The sequence below is a fragment of the Lethenteron reissneri genome, chromosome 70, assembly GCF_015708825.2.
Source record: "Lethenteron reissneri isolate LAM-NWPU_2019-01 chromosome 70, ASM1570882v1, whole genome shotgun sequence".
Classification (NCBI taxonomy): domain Eukaryota; kingdom Metazoa; phylum Chordata; class Hyperoartia; order Petromyzontiformes; family Petromyzontidae; genus Lethenteron; species Lethenteron reissneri.
Window position 1 is genome coordinate 72756 of NC_083848.1, and position 15896 is coordinate 88651.

Sequence of the window (15896 nt, forward strand, 5' to 3'; positions counted from 1 at the left end):
ACCCACTCACCATCCCCACTCACCATCTCACCCACCCACCACCCACTCGCTCACCATCCCCACCCACCATCTCACCACCCACCCACCCAATCGCTCACCACCCACCCACCATCTCACCCACCCACCCACCCACCCACTCGCTCACCATCCCCCCCACCATCTCACCCCACCCACCCACCCACTCACCATCCCCACCCACCATCTCACCCCACCCACTCACCATCCCCACCCCACCATCTCACCCTACCCACCCACCATCCCCACCCACCATCTCACCCCACCCACCCACTCGCTCACCATCCCCACCCACCATCTCACCCCACCCACTCACCATCCCCACCCACCATCTCCCCACCCACTCGCTCACTCACCATCCCCACCCACCATCTCACCCCACCCACTCGCTCATCCCATCCCCACCCACCATCTCACCCCACTCACCCACCCACCCACCACTCACTCACCCACCCACCCACTCCTCACTCACCCACCCACCCACCCACTCACTCACTCACCCACCACCCACTCACTCACTCACCCACCCACCCACTCACTCACTCACCCACCACCCACTCACTCACTCACCCACCCACCCACCCACCCACCCACTCACCACCCACCCCCCACCCACCCCACTCACCCACCCACCCACCATCACCCACCCACCCACTCACCACCCACCCACTCACCCACCCACCCACTCACCCACCCACTCACCCACCCACCATACCCACTCACCATCCCCACTCACCATCTCACCCACCCACCCACCCACTCACCCACCCACCCACCCACTCACCATCCCCACTCACCATCTCACCCCACCCACTCACCATCCCCACTCACCATCTCACCCACCCACCCACCCACTCGCTCACCATCCCCACCCACCATCTCACCCACCCACCCACCCACTCGCTCACCATCTCACCCACCCACCCACTCGCTCACCACCACCCACCATCTCACCCCACCCACCCACCCACTCACCATCCCCACCACCATCTCACCCCACACCCACCTCACCATCCCCACCCACCATCTCACCCTACCACCCCACCATCCCCACCCACACCATCTCACCCCAACACCCACCCACTCGCTCACCATCCCCACCCACCATCTCACCCACCCACCACCCACCTCACCATCCCCACCCACCATCTCACCCCACCCACTCGCTCACTCACCATCCCCACCCACCATCTCACCCCACCCACTCGCTCACTCACCATCCCACCACACCATCTCACCCCACCCACTCCACTCACCCACCCACTCACCCACCCACCCACCCACTCACCCACCCCAACCTCACCCACCACCCACCCACTCACTCACTCACCCACCCACTCACTCACCCACCCACTCACTCACTCACTCACCCACCCACTCACCCACCCACCCACCATACCCACTCACCATCTCACCCACCCACCCACCCACTCACTCACCCACCCACCCACCCACTCACCATCCCCACTCACCATCTCACCCCACCCACTCACCATCCCCACTCACCATCTCACCCACACACCCCACTCGCTCACCATCCCCACCCACCATCTCACCCACCCACCCACCCACTCGCTCACCATCCCCACCCACCATCTCACCCCACCCACCCACTCACCATCCCCACTCACCATCTCACCCCCACCCACTCACCCCACCCACCCACCCACCATCCCACCCACCCACTCGTCTCACCATCCCCACCCACCATCTCACCCCACCCACCCACTCACCCATCCCCACTCACCATCTCCACCCCACCCACTCACCCATCTCACCCCACCCACTCACCATCCCCACTCACCATCTCACCCCACCCACCACCCACTCACCATCTCACCCCACTCACTCGCTCACCATCCCCACCCACCATCTCACCCCACCCACCCACTCGCTCACCATCCCCACCCACCATCTCACCCCACCCACCCACTCGCTCACCATCCCCACCACCATCTCACCCCACCCACCCACTCGCTCACCATCCCCACCCACCATCTCACCCCACCACCCACTCCGCTCACCATCCCCACCCCACCATCTCACCCCACCCACCCACTCGCGCTCACCATCCCCACCCACCATCTCACCATCCCCACCCACCATCTCACCTGCATCGATCCGGCTCCTCTTCATCCTCCTCCATGATGCTCGCGACCCCCTTGTGCCCCCGTAGACCCTTGTGCCCCCGTAGACCCTTGTGCCCCCCGCGGGGTCCGGGTTCCCCTTGGGCCACCGCTCCCCGCCTCTCCCTCCCGGTGGTCTCGGCACCCCCGTGCCCCCCACCCCGAGGAGGGCGAGGGAAGGGGCCGCAGGAGGGAGGAGACAGCCCCACATCCTCCAGCAGCTCCTCGCACGCATCCACCCTGCACGGAGGGGGTCACGGGGGGTCACGGGGGGTCACGGGGAAGACACGGGGGGGGGACACGGGGGGAGACACGGGGGGAGACACGGGGGGGAGACACGGGGGAGGAGACACGGGGGGGAGACACGGGGGGGAGACACGGGGGGGAGACACGGGGGGGAGACACGGGGGGGAGACACGGGGGGGAGACACGGGGGGGAGACACGGGGGGGAGACACGGGGGGGAGACACGGGGGGGAGACACGGGGGGGAGACACGGGGGGGAACGGGGGGAGACACGGGGGGAGACACGGGGGGGAGACACGGGGGGGAGACACGGGGGGGAGACACGGGGGGGAGACACGGGGGGGGAGACACGGGGGGGGACACGGGGGGAGACACGGGGGGGGACACGGTGGGGACACGGGGGGGGACACGGGGGGGGACACGGGGGGAGACACGGGGGGAGACACGGGGGGGGGACACGGGGGGGGACACGGGGGGGGGACACGGGGGGGGGACACACGGGGGGGGGACACACGGGGACACACCCTTGCACACCCCTGCCAACTTCAACATGCGGCAAGGGGGTGAAGGGAGGGCAAAGTGGTTGAGAGGACGGGTTGAAGAGGGTGGGGTGGGGTGAAGAGGGTGGGGGGGGTGAGGAGGGATGAGGGGTGGGGTGAGGAGGGTGGGGAGAGGGTCTCACCTGACCCCGTGTGTGGCGTCTGACATCACCCAGAGCCTCATGCGCAACTTGTGGGCAAAGCGGTGGTCCTGACGGAGAGAAAGGCGCACGAGGGGGTGGGTGGCCAGCACCACGCCCGGCCGCTTTTGTCTCCCCAGTGGCGATGTTTACTACGCACCGCACCGGGTACTCATTTGAGGCCGAGTCGATCTAGGGGAGGCCCAAGACTGGTTCAGGAAAAATCGTCACTGGTATTGGCCGTGAGTTGAACTCGGGTCGCTGGGTTCATAGCGCAGCGACCGCGACACGACACACGCACACTGGGGACGACGAGTGAAGAGGTGAGGGTGAGGAAGCGAGGGTGAGGTGAGGGTGACGAGGTGAGGGTGAGGAGGGTGACGAGGTGAGGGTGACGAGGTGAGGGTGAGGAGGGTGACGAGGTGAGGGTGAGGTGAGGGTGACGAGGTGAGGGTGAGGAGGGTAGGAGGGTGAGGTGGGTGAGGTGAGGGTGACCGAGGTGAGGGTGACGAGGTGAGGGTGAGGAGGGTGACGAGGTGAGGGGGAGGAGGGTGACGAGGGTGAGGGTGAGGTGAGGGTGACGAGGTGAGGGTGAGGAGGTGAGGGTGAGGAGGTGAGGGGGAGGAGGTGAGGGTGACGAGGTGAGGGTGAGGAGGTGAGGGTGACGAGGTGAGGGTGACGAGGTGAGGGTGAGGAGGTGAGGGTGACGAGGTGAGGGTGACGAGGGTGAGGGTGACGAGGTGAGGGTGACGAGGGTGAGGCTCTCACCTCCTTCTGCTTCGTCTCTTGCAGCTTCTGGTTGAGGTGGTGGAGCTGCTCGTGTGGCGAGAGCGAGTCCACCCACGCCAACCACACCCCCTCGTCACCCTCCACCTCGTCACCCCTTCACCTCCTCACCCTCCACCTCACCCACCCTAGCCTCCTCCTCACCCTCCACCTCACCAACCCTAGCCTCCTCCTCACCCTCACCTCACCCACCCTAGCCTCCTCCTCACCCTCCACCTCACCCACCCTAGCCACCTCCTCACCCCTCACCTCACCCACCCTAGCCACCACCTCTTCACCCCTCACCTCACCCACCCTAGCCTCCTCCTCACCCTCCACCTCACCCACCCTAGCCTCCTCCTCACCCTCCACCTCACCCACCCTAGCCACCTCCTCACCCCTCACCTCACTCACCCTAGCCTCCTCCTCACCCTCCACCTCACCCCCCTAGCCACCTCCTCCTCACCCTCCACCTCACCCACCCTAGCCACCTCCTCACCCTCCCTAGCCACAACCTCCTCACCCCTCACCTCACCCACCCTAGCCACCTCCTCCTCACCCTCCACCTACACCCACCCTAGCCACCTCCTCACCCTCCCTAGCCCCACTCCTAACCCTCCACCTCACTCACCCTAGCCACCACCTCCTCACCCCTCACCTCACCCACCCTAGCCACCACCCTCCTCACCCTCCACCTCACCCACCCTAGCCACCTCCTCACCCTCCCTAGCCACCACCTCCTCACCCTCCACCTCACTCACCCTAGCCACCACCTCCTCAACCCTCACCTCACCCACCCTAAGCCACCACCTCCTCACCCTCCACCCTCACCCACCCTAGCCACCTCCTCACCCCATCACCTCACCCACCCTAGCCACCTCCTCACCCCTCACCTCACTCACCCTAGCCACCTCCTCACCCTCACCTCACCCACCCTAGCCACCTCCTCACCCTCCACCTCACCCACCCTAGCCACCTCCTCACCCTCCCTAGCCACCACCTCCTCACCCCTCACCTCACTCACCCTAGCCACCTCCTCACCCCTCACCTCACTCACCCTAGCCTCCTCCTCACCCTCCACCTCACCCACCCTAGCCACCTCCTCACCCTCCACCTCACCCACCCTAGCCACCTCCTCACCCTCCACCTCACCACCCTAGCCAACTCCTCACCCCTCACCTCACTCACCCTAGCCACCTCCTCACCCTCCACCTCACTCACCCTAGCCACCTCCTCCCCTCCACCTCACCCACCCTAGCCACCTCCTCACCCTCCACCTCACCCACCCTAGCCACCTCCTCACCCCTCCACCTCACCCACCCTAGCCACCTCCTCACCCCTCACCCTCACTCACCCTAAGCCACCTCCTACCCCTCACCCTCCACCCTAGCCACCTCCTACTCACCATCACCTCACCCCTAGCCACCTCCTCACCCTCCCTAGCCACCCCCTCCTCACCCCTCACCTCACTCACCCTAGCCACCTCCTCACCCCTCACCTCACTCACCCTAGCCTCTCCTCACCCTCCTCCTCACCCACCCTAGCCACCTCCTCCTCACCCTCCACCTCACCCACCCTAGCCACCTCCTCACCCTCCCTAGCCACCCCCTCCTCACCCCTCACCTCACTCACCTTAGCCACCCTCCTCACCCCTCACCTCACTCACCCTAGCCTCCTCCTCACCCTCCACCTCACCACCCTAGCCACCTCCTCACCCTCCACCTCACCCCACCCTGCCACCTCCTCACCCTCCCTAGCCACCACCTCCTCAACCCCTCACCTCACTCACCCTAGCCACCTCCTCACCCCTCACCTCACTCACCCTAGCCACCTCCTCACCCTCACCTCCACTCACCCTAGCCACCTCCTCACCCCTCACCTCACTCACCCTAGCCACCCCCTCCTCACCCACCCTAGCCACCTCCTCCTCAACCTCCACCTCACCCACCCTAGCCACCACCTCCTCACCCCTCACCTCACTCACCCTAGCCACCCCCACCTCACTCACCCTAGCCACCCCCACCTCACTCACCCTAGCCACCCCACCTCACCCCTCACCTCACTCACCCTAGCCACCCCCACCTCACCCCTCACCTCACTCACCCTAGCCACCACCTCCTCACCCTCCACCTCACCCACCCTAGCCACCTCCTCACCCCTCACCTCACTCACCCTAGCCACCTCCTCACCCCTCACCTCACCACCCTAGCCACCTCATCAACCCCTCACCTCACCCACCCTAGCCACCTCCTCACCCCTCACCTCACCACCCTAGCCACCCCCTCCTCACCCACCCTAGCCACCTCCTCCTCAACCTCCACCTCACCCACCCTAGCCACCTCCTCCTCACCCACCCTAGCCACCACCTCCTCACCCCTCACCTCACTCACCCTAGCCACCCCCACCTCACCCCCTCACCTCACTCACCCTAGCCACCCCCCACCTCACCCACCCTAGCCACCTCCTCCTCACCCCCTCCACCTCACCCACCCTGAGCCACCTCCTCACCCTCCACCTCACCCACCCTAGCCACCCCCTCCTCACCCCTCACCTCACTCACCCTAGCCACCCCTCACCCCTCACCTCACTCAGCCTAGCCACCTCCTCACCCCTCACCTCACCCACCCTAGCCACCACCACCTCACCCTCCACCTCACCCACCCTAGCCACCTCCTCCTCACCCCCACCACCTCACCTCCCTCAATCCTCATCCTCCACCTCAAGGCTGGTGGGGTCAGGGCCAGTGGGGTCAGGGTCGGTGGGGTCAGGGCCAGTGGGGTCAGGGTCGGTGGGGTCGGGGTCGGCAGATTCGGGGTCGGTGGGGTCAGGGCCAGTGGGGTCAGGGTCGGTGGGTTCGGGGTCGGTGGGGTCAGCGTCGGTGGGGTCAGCGTCGGTGGGGTCAGGGTCGGTGGGGTCAGGGTCGGTGGGGTCAGGGTCGACGGGATCGGGGTCGGTGGGGTCAGGGTCGGTGGGGTCAGGGTCAGCGGGATCGGGGTCGGTGGGGTCAGGGTCGGTGGGGTCAGGGTCGGCGGGTTCGGGGTCAGGGCCGGCGGGGTCAGGGCCGGTGGGGTCAGGGTCGCGGGATCGGGGTCGGTGGGGTCAGGGTCGGTGGGGTCAGGGTCGGTGGGGTCAGGGTCGGCGGGTTCGGGGTCAGGGCCGGTGGGGTCACGGTGCATGGTTGATCCCTCTCCCACTCCGTCTTTCGAGTTCTCCATTATCTGCACCCACACAAAGACAAAGGTCCCCCATGTAGGCCCAGGCCTGCCCGTGTAAAGTTGTGAACATAGAGTCAGGGAGCCCAAAAGGATGAAGTACAACCCAGAGCCCTGGCCTGTTGATGGATATTATAGGCCTCGACCAGGTCCATAAAGCAGAGATGTAGGTTCTGTTGGGATTCGCTTCGTAAGTACGTTCGCATGATGAACTTCTTTTCGCACCCTATGTAGCCAACCGCGCTAATCGGAGGTGCGGGAGGAACGACAACAAATGAAACACAAAAAGCAGTTCTAAAGAAATTAGTTTTCAACCTAGAGTGGTTCCCAAACCGGGGGTACATTAGATGATTCATAAATGTTTGAAAATATATCATACATGAGAGTCATTGGTGAAGTCACTGTATGAATCCGACAATATAAAAATAACTACAATAAAATGTTAATCCATATGATATAACCGAGAACGATATGAAAGACATTTCTAAACTCACTGACCGTGAACAATGTGGTTTCAAAGAGTAACCAGCGAGCGTAAACAAAGTTACTGTCACACATAGTGGAGCGTCCACTGGTTTGTTTTATAAGCGAGCAGGGAACGCGCTGAAGCCTCGGTTGTGTAATGTGAAGAGTTTTGTAATAAAAAGTGACGACGGAAAAAGAAGTTGAGCACTACACAAGTAAACATTTGTAGCAGTGTCTCTACAGATCACTGGACTACAGTAAAACCTTGGATTGCGAGTAACTTGGTCTGCGAGTGTTTTGCAAGACGAGCAAAAATCTGAAATAAACATGAATTTGATAAACGAGCGATGTCTTGCAATACGAGTACGGTAGTACGTACAGTATACGCTTTGTCTGCCGATCGTCACGTGATCACAACTGAGCCAATAGTTCTTCTCTCTCTCGCTGCGGGATTGTGGGTAATCGTCTCCCATGCTCGGTCGCAGTCGGCGTGCCTCACTCGTATAGTCAACATCCGTGCGAGCGTACACTGTTTACTACAGTGTTGTGACCACGAGTGTGTGCGTAAAACATTTATTTTATTTTGTGTCCAAGTGTAGTGACTGTTCTTTAGTAACTGTACTGCAAGTAAAAGTCGTCCTGCACAATAACCCCCCTCCTCATCTCTTCTCTCTCGTCTCCCTCACACCAGCCACGATTCAATTTAATTAATTAATTTGATTACTTTATATTAAACTTAAATAATAAAAATATAAAAAGGTAGTTTGTATTAATCAGTTTTATATGAATACAGTATTTTTGGGTTGTGGAACCAATCATCTGAGTTTCCATTATTTCTTATGGGGAAATTCGCTTTGATGTACGAGTGCTTAGGATTACAAACACGTTTCTGGAACGAATTATGCTCACAATCCAAGGTTTTACTGTATAATCGACACAATTACACAGCAATCAGCTGATAATGTATTTAACAAAACACTTCCCAAATTAACAAATTTGCTAGACTGACTAACAAACTCTCAACTAAAAATTTATATTTTATAAACAAAACGGTTATCAACATGACTAACGTTGAATTATCCAGCAATATGGTTTCAGTCCTGTCTAAAGGTCTTAACTTTGCCGTTGCCCCACGTACAATCCCTGTCGATAAGATCATTGCTGAAGTTGAAATCAGCAGTTAGACATCTCCCCCATAATCAAGCTGAGATGACTAGGCATGAGGATGCCAAAATTAATGAGAACAGAAAATTGCCAAAAGCAAATATTAACTTCAGTGAAGCAAAAGCCTTAAGAGAATTGAGAGAAAATAAAGATATCCAAATTCTTGCTGCTGATAAGGGCCGATCAACTGTTGTGATGCCCCGTGAGGACAATGATAATAAAATCAAAGATTTACTCGATAAGGTACCTTTCTTAAAATTAAACGAGATGCAACCATCTTCTTGGTTCTTTCGGTAAAGTCGCGTAGAAGGGAAGTAATCAAATAATAAAAATAAAATAATAAAATTCTCACGACGTTTCGGCCACAACGCAAGCAGCCGTTCTCAGGTGAAAACCAAGTCTGTCGAGGCGACAGCGTCTGAATGAAACACCACCATGCTTGGAGCATATATTTAAGCTGGGAAATGCAGGTATGTGCTTAGTACTACTTATGCCCGTGCATTATGCAGGATTAGCAGCATCAAAGGGAGGGGATATGGAAAATGCAGGTATGTGCTTAGTACTACTTATGCCCGTGCATTATGCAGGATTAGCAGCATCAAAGGGAGGGATATGGAAAATGCAGGTATGTGATTAGTACTACTTATGCCCGTGCATTATGCAGGATTAGCAGCATCAAAGGGAGGGGATATGGGAAATGCAGGTATGTGATTAGTACTACTTGTGCCCGTGCATTATGCAGGATTAGCAGCATCAAAGGGAGGGGATATGGGAAATGCAGGTATGTGATTAGTACTACTTGTGCCCGTGCATTATGCAGGATTAGCAGCATCAAAGGGAGGGGATATGGGAAATGCAGGTATGTGATTAGTACTACTTATGCCCGTGCATTACGCAGGATTAGCAGCATCAAAGGGAGGGGATATGGGAAATGCAGGTATGTGATTAGTACTACTTATGCCCGTGCATTACGCAGGATTAGCAGCATCAAAGGGAGGGGATATGGGAAATGCAGGTATGTGATTAGTACTACTTATGCCCGTGCATTACGCAGGATTAGCAGCATCAAAGGGAGGGGGATATAACAACCAGCACCTCGGACCGTAAAACAACGACAATCATTGCCAAGTCATCAAATACCAATGGAAGAGCAATACCTGATCAAACCAAGGGTCTCAAAACGACCAAGACTTTATGGGCTACCAAAAATTAACAAACCTGATGTCCCATTAAGACCCATAGCTAGTACAGTAGGCTCTGCCACGTACAAATTAGACAACACGTAACGAAAGAAAGATACTAAGAGGAAGCAATGAAATATGTCGATGGGAGAGTAGAGGGAGGAAACTTGCAGCGGAGCAAAGAACCCATTCACACGACGGTCAATGGTACAGTGTATAATAACAAATGGTATAAAATTTATATGCTTAATACAATGTACAAAGTAATATATAGTATCGTAATTGTATAGTGAATATACAGCAGTGTGATATACATTAGGGTGGGTAGAATAATACATAGTGTAATATTACAATACAGTATATAATTTAATGTTGGGTTTGTCTATGGCAGTATATAGTACGGTGTAGACTCGTGTGATATAAGAGAATAAAGTTTAGATGGAAGCATATTATATTTTTTACGACGTAGAATTGTAATGTATTACTTACTGTTAGTAACTCAGCTTATTGTAGAGTATATTTAGTATACTGATGATACTATGTAGTTTATACTTTAGTTGTTTACGTGTTGGTTTTAGTTACTGCAGCTACATACTTTAACACTCCTTCCCTTTATTAATGCTACCCCTATCCCCTCCATTTGATGCTGCTAATCCTGCATAATGCACGGGCATAAGTAGTACTAATCACATACCTGCATTTCCCATACCCCCTCTCTTTGATGCTGCTAATCCTTCATAATGCACGGGCATAAGTAGTACTAATCACATACCTGCATTTCCCATAAATATGCTAAATACCTCTTGATATGCAAATTATTTTGTCAAGGCGCCCTTTCCCCCCCTTCCTACCCAGATTAAATATATGCTCCAAGCATGGTGCTGTTTCATTCAGACGCTGTCGCCTCGACAGACCTGGTTTTCACCTGAAGACGGCTGTTTGCGTTGTGGCCGAAACGTCGTGAGAATTATTTTATTATGTTTTATTTTTATTATTTTATTACTTCCCTTCTACGTGACTTTACCGAAAAAACCAAGAAGATGAATCAACATACCGTATATTGTGGGAGTAACTGATAAACTAGCCAGATGTTTGGAAAAACAAAACATCCGAGTAAGATTTGGCACGATACATAACATACTGAAATTATTATCTAGTACAAAATATGTATTGCTGAAGCGATCAACAGAAGGTGTGTACATGATCAGCTGCACGTGTGGTAAATGTTATGTTGGGCAAACAGGACGAATGATCAGCATGAGACTAAAAGATCATCAGATAAATATGAAATACTCCCAAATGCAACTGTCAGCAGTAGCAGAACACGCGCGCCAACAAGGACACTCAATTAATGTTGATGTTGAAGTGCTGTGCAATACTAGCTACTACTGGCCAAGACTAATTAGAGAATCTATCGAAATTGAAGTAAAAAAATAATAATTGTAACCGTTAAGATAGCTACCGCCTTAGTGCTGCGTGGAAGCGAATCATCAAGTAACACATTGTTTAAACGAATGCCTATGAAGGGCAACATATCCAATAGGGATCACCGTTGGCACGGCTATTTTAATAAACACAAGAGACAGGAAGGACAAGATCAACGGGCTCGCATAATGCCCATGGATAATGTACAATGACTCAGTAATCCCCAGAGGTCGCAAACGGGTTTTGATTCCATACCCGTACACGGCCGGGTACGGGTACCCGTTCCCTACCCGTACCCTACCCGAAATGAGTGACAAACTGTGACTCACCAGTGACTCACGGCCTACCCGTACCCGGCCGCACCAGGGTTGCAAACGGGTACCTGTACCCGGCCGGGTACGGGTAGCCGGGTATCGGGTACCCGGTTGCGACCTCTGGTAATCCCCCCCCCCCCCCCACTTTGCACAAGAGCGCATTAGTGTGGTCACCACACTAATATAAGGAACGAAACAGACTTCTTCACAAATCTGGCTGTCGCCTGATGAAGTTGGTTGTAATTAATGGCGAAACGTCGAACTCAGATTATGAATGTCGGGGCTTTGCTCTCCAACACACCGGTTAGTGATGTACTAGTTTACTACACTATACACTACACTATACACTAGTGCTGTACTAGTATACTACACTATACTACTACACACTAGTGATGTACTAGTATACTACACTATACACTAGTGCTGTACTAGTATACTACACTATACACTACTATACACTGCACTATACACTAGTGCTGTACTAGTATACTACACTATACACTACACTACTATATACTACACTATACACTAGTACTGTACTAGTATACTACACTACTACACTACTGTACACTACACTACTATACACTACACTATACACTAGTACTGTACTAGTATACTACACTACACTACTACACTACTGTACACTACACTACTATACACTACACTATACACTAGTACTGTACTAGTATACTACACTACTATACACTAGTGCTGTACTAGTATACTACACTATACTACTACACACTAGTGCTGTACTAGTATACTACACTATACACTACTATACAATACACTATACACTAGTGCTGTACTAGTATACTACGCTATACTACTACACACTAGTGCTGTACTAGTATACTACACTATACACTACTATACAATACACTATACACTAGTGCTGTACTAGTATACTACACTATACTACTACACACTAGTGCTGTACTAGTATACTACACTATACACTACTATACATTACACTATACGCTAGTGCTGTACTAGTATACTACACTACACTACTATACACTAGTGCTGTACTAGTATACTATACTACACTATACACTACACACTAGTGCTGTACTAGTATACTACACTACACACTAGTGCTGTACTAGTATACTACACTATACACTAGTGTTGTACTAGTATACTACACTATACACTACACTATACACTAGTGCTGTACTAGTATACTACACTATACACTAGTGTTGTACTAGTATACTACACTATACACTAGTGCTGTACTAGTATACTACACTATACACTAGTGCTGTACTAGTATACTACACTATACACTAGTGCTGTACTAGTATACTACACTATACACTAGTGTTGTACTAGTATACTACACTATACACTACACTATACACTAGTGCTGTACTAGTATACTACACTATACACTACACTATACACTAGTGCTGTACTAGTATACTACACTATACTACTACACACTAGTGCTGTACTAGTATACTACACTACACACTAGTGCTGTACTAGTATACTACACTATACACTACACTATACACTAGTGCTGTACTAGTATACTACACTACACTATACACTACACTATACACTAGTGCTGTACTAGTATACCACACTATACACTACACTACACACTAGTGCTGTACTAGTATGCTACACTATACACTACACTATACACTAGTGCTGTACTAGTATACTACACTACACTATACACTACACTATACACTAGTGCTGTACTAGTATACTACACTACACTATACACTACACTATACACTAGTGCTGTACTAGTATACCACACTATACACTACACTACACACTAGTGCTGTACTAGTGACGAATTGGCCACGTTCTGTTTACGTGACAACCCTCACTAGTTGGCTGTGTCGGGTGGTGTCGGGTTTTAACGACACAACATTTATATATTTACGCGATCTAACCCACAAAACCTCTATTATGGTTGCTTTTACTTAAGATTATTATTTTTGTAATATGCCTTCGATAGTAATTTAGTATAATGCAAGTTTGTTTTATATTGAATTTGCTTTTATTCTTCTTGTGATTTAGTATATTAATGTTTTTTTTTAGCTGTACAGCACTTTGAATGGCATCCTTTGCACGAAATAGTGCGAAATAAATAAATACTTTCTATTCGACTTTTATTAATTTTAAATTTTTACCTACGTGACTTTACCGAAGAAAACCTAAGAATATGAATAATAAAGACTTTGACCGATTGTACGGTGGCTTTGGTGCAACGGATTAAAACGTTAACCGAGGCAACGACTGTACAACAACTAAAAACCCGACTCGCCACCAAGTGGCGGTGACGTCACCACGACGCCTGTGCCAGGCTAGGTGCACCGACACAACACGCGGTGGCTCGGGTGGGGTGAGGTGGAGAGGTAGCAGTCCCAGCACTCGTGCCAGGCTGGGTGCACACACAAGCCTCGGGAGAACACAACACCCGGGTCCGTTCAGCTGACGCAGTCTGCGAGTACCTATTCAACGCTGTCGGTGTCCACGCCGGGCCGCCCTTGTCGCTCCCAGCCCGGAGCCCGCGGCGGCGTTCGACCGCGTCGCTTTATAGGAGAATCGACGAGTTAGAAGCTACTTCGATTAGCGAATCGATTATTGGTCTAAAATAGATTGAACCGAACGTGTTCCCTCCGTAGCGATTCGATTAATCGAATTACGGCGATATATTTCTTAACGGCACTTTGTTTCGGGATGAAATTGGGCGGGTTGATTAATCGATTTACTTTGCCGATTAATCGACGAATCGACTGCATGCGATGCTAAGGAGTGGTGGCGTAGCGCTAGGCCTCGGCACGGTAAGGTAAAGGGTTAAAGCAAACAGCTTACCTTTACCCTACCTTTTACCCTACCACAATACAATCACTCTACCCTACCTTTTACCCTTTAGCAGGTAAGGTAAAAGGTAAAAATTTAACCCGTAAAAACAAAGTTTTTCGCTATAAATCCTTTATATGCGTGGCATCGGTTTCATTTTATTATTCATTTCTGTTTTTCTTGAGTAAGCAAGCAAGCAAGTGAAGTTAATATGAAGGATTTAAAAATGAAAGACCACCTCTTGACATGCCCCGTATATTCCCGAGGGCACAAGCGTTGACCTGTATTACCACTTTCAAGAACCTGGCGGCTTCAATGTAACTTCTCTATAAATAGTCTCCAGTGTACAGCGTGGGGGCAGGGATTCATGCCATGTGGTTAGTCAACATTTGCGTCATCATGAAACGGGCGGCTACAGTCCTCTCGTCCTCTGGCTTGAGATGGCTTCCAGCTATGGGTCAGATGATTGTCTGTCACAATTAAGCAATTGGTAATTAAATATTTAAAATAAAATTCCCTAAACAGTGTCAAATTTAGGAAAAAAAAATTCATGAAAGTTTATTGTCAAGCACAACAAATCTGTGTGTTAAATGTCAGCTCGATTGGATCACGGGAAGTGGGTTAAAAAACGACCGAAAGATTTGCACGGTCGTAAGCAAGCAAGCACGCAAGCAAGTGAACTTAATATAAAGGATTTAAAAATGGATATGTATTTCCCCCTTTCGCCCCCTCTGCATTATCAATGTTGATTCCTGTCACCAAAGTACACTGATTTCAAACTCTCTTCGATCGGCACAGTACACCACCATCGCTTCTCATCGTCAGATTCATAAACTTGACGTCTACAAAACGAACAGCTTTTTCTCAGCTACCCCAGGTGGGACTCGAACCCACAATCCCTGGCTTAGGAGGCCAGTGCCTTATCCATTAGGCCACTGGGGCTACATGTAGCATGATGAAAACCTGGCTTATATACCGACTTCTTAAATAAACTCGCAATAATAATAGAAATGGATATGTATTTTCCCCTTTAATTCTCTGCTTTATCAATGTTGATAATTGTCACCAAAGTACACTGTTTAAAACTCTCTTGATTTGAAGCTTTCGTGACTTCAGGAATCCATACTCTTTGGTTCTTTCGGTAAATTCACGTAGGTATAAAATAAAATAAATCACGACGTTTCGGGCTCAACACAAGCGTCTATCATCAACACAAGCATCCATCATCATCATCATCTGATGATGGACACTATACCGACGTAACTTTACCGAAAGCACCAAAGAGTATAACTGAACACTGTTTTAAAACTCTCTTCTATAGGCACAGCGCCATTTTGGCTTTTCATTATCAGATTCGTTAACTTGACTTTTTGATTTTACAAAACGAACAGCTTTTTCTCAGCAACCCCAGGTGGGACTCGAACCCACAATCCCTAGCTTAGGAGGCCAGTGCCTTATCCATTAGGCCACCGGGGC

The 15896-nt window shown here is 52.1% G+C and overlaps 2 non-coding genes across 2 annotated transcripts; both read right to left on the minus strand.

The window, feature by feature from the left end:
* Positions 1-15289: 15289 nt before the first annotated feature.
* TRNAR-CCU (transfer RNA arginine (anticodon CCU)) lies at positions 15290-15362 on the minus strand. The gene has a single exon. It is a non-coding gene; the product is annotated as a tRNA-Arg (tRNA).
* A 461-nt stretch (positions 15363-15823) lies between these two features.
* Positions 15824-15896, minus strand: TRNAR-CCU (transfer RNA arginine (anticodon CCU)). Its single transcript has one exon. It is a non-coding gene; the product is annotated as a tRNA-Arg (tRNA).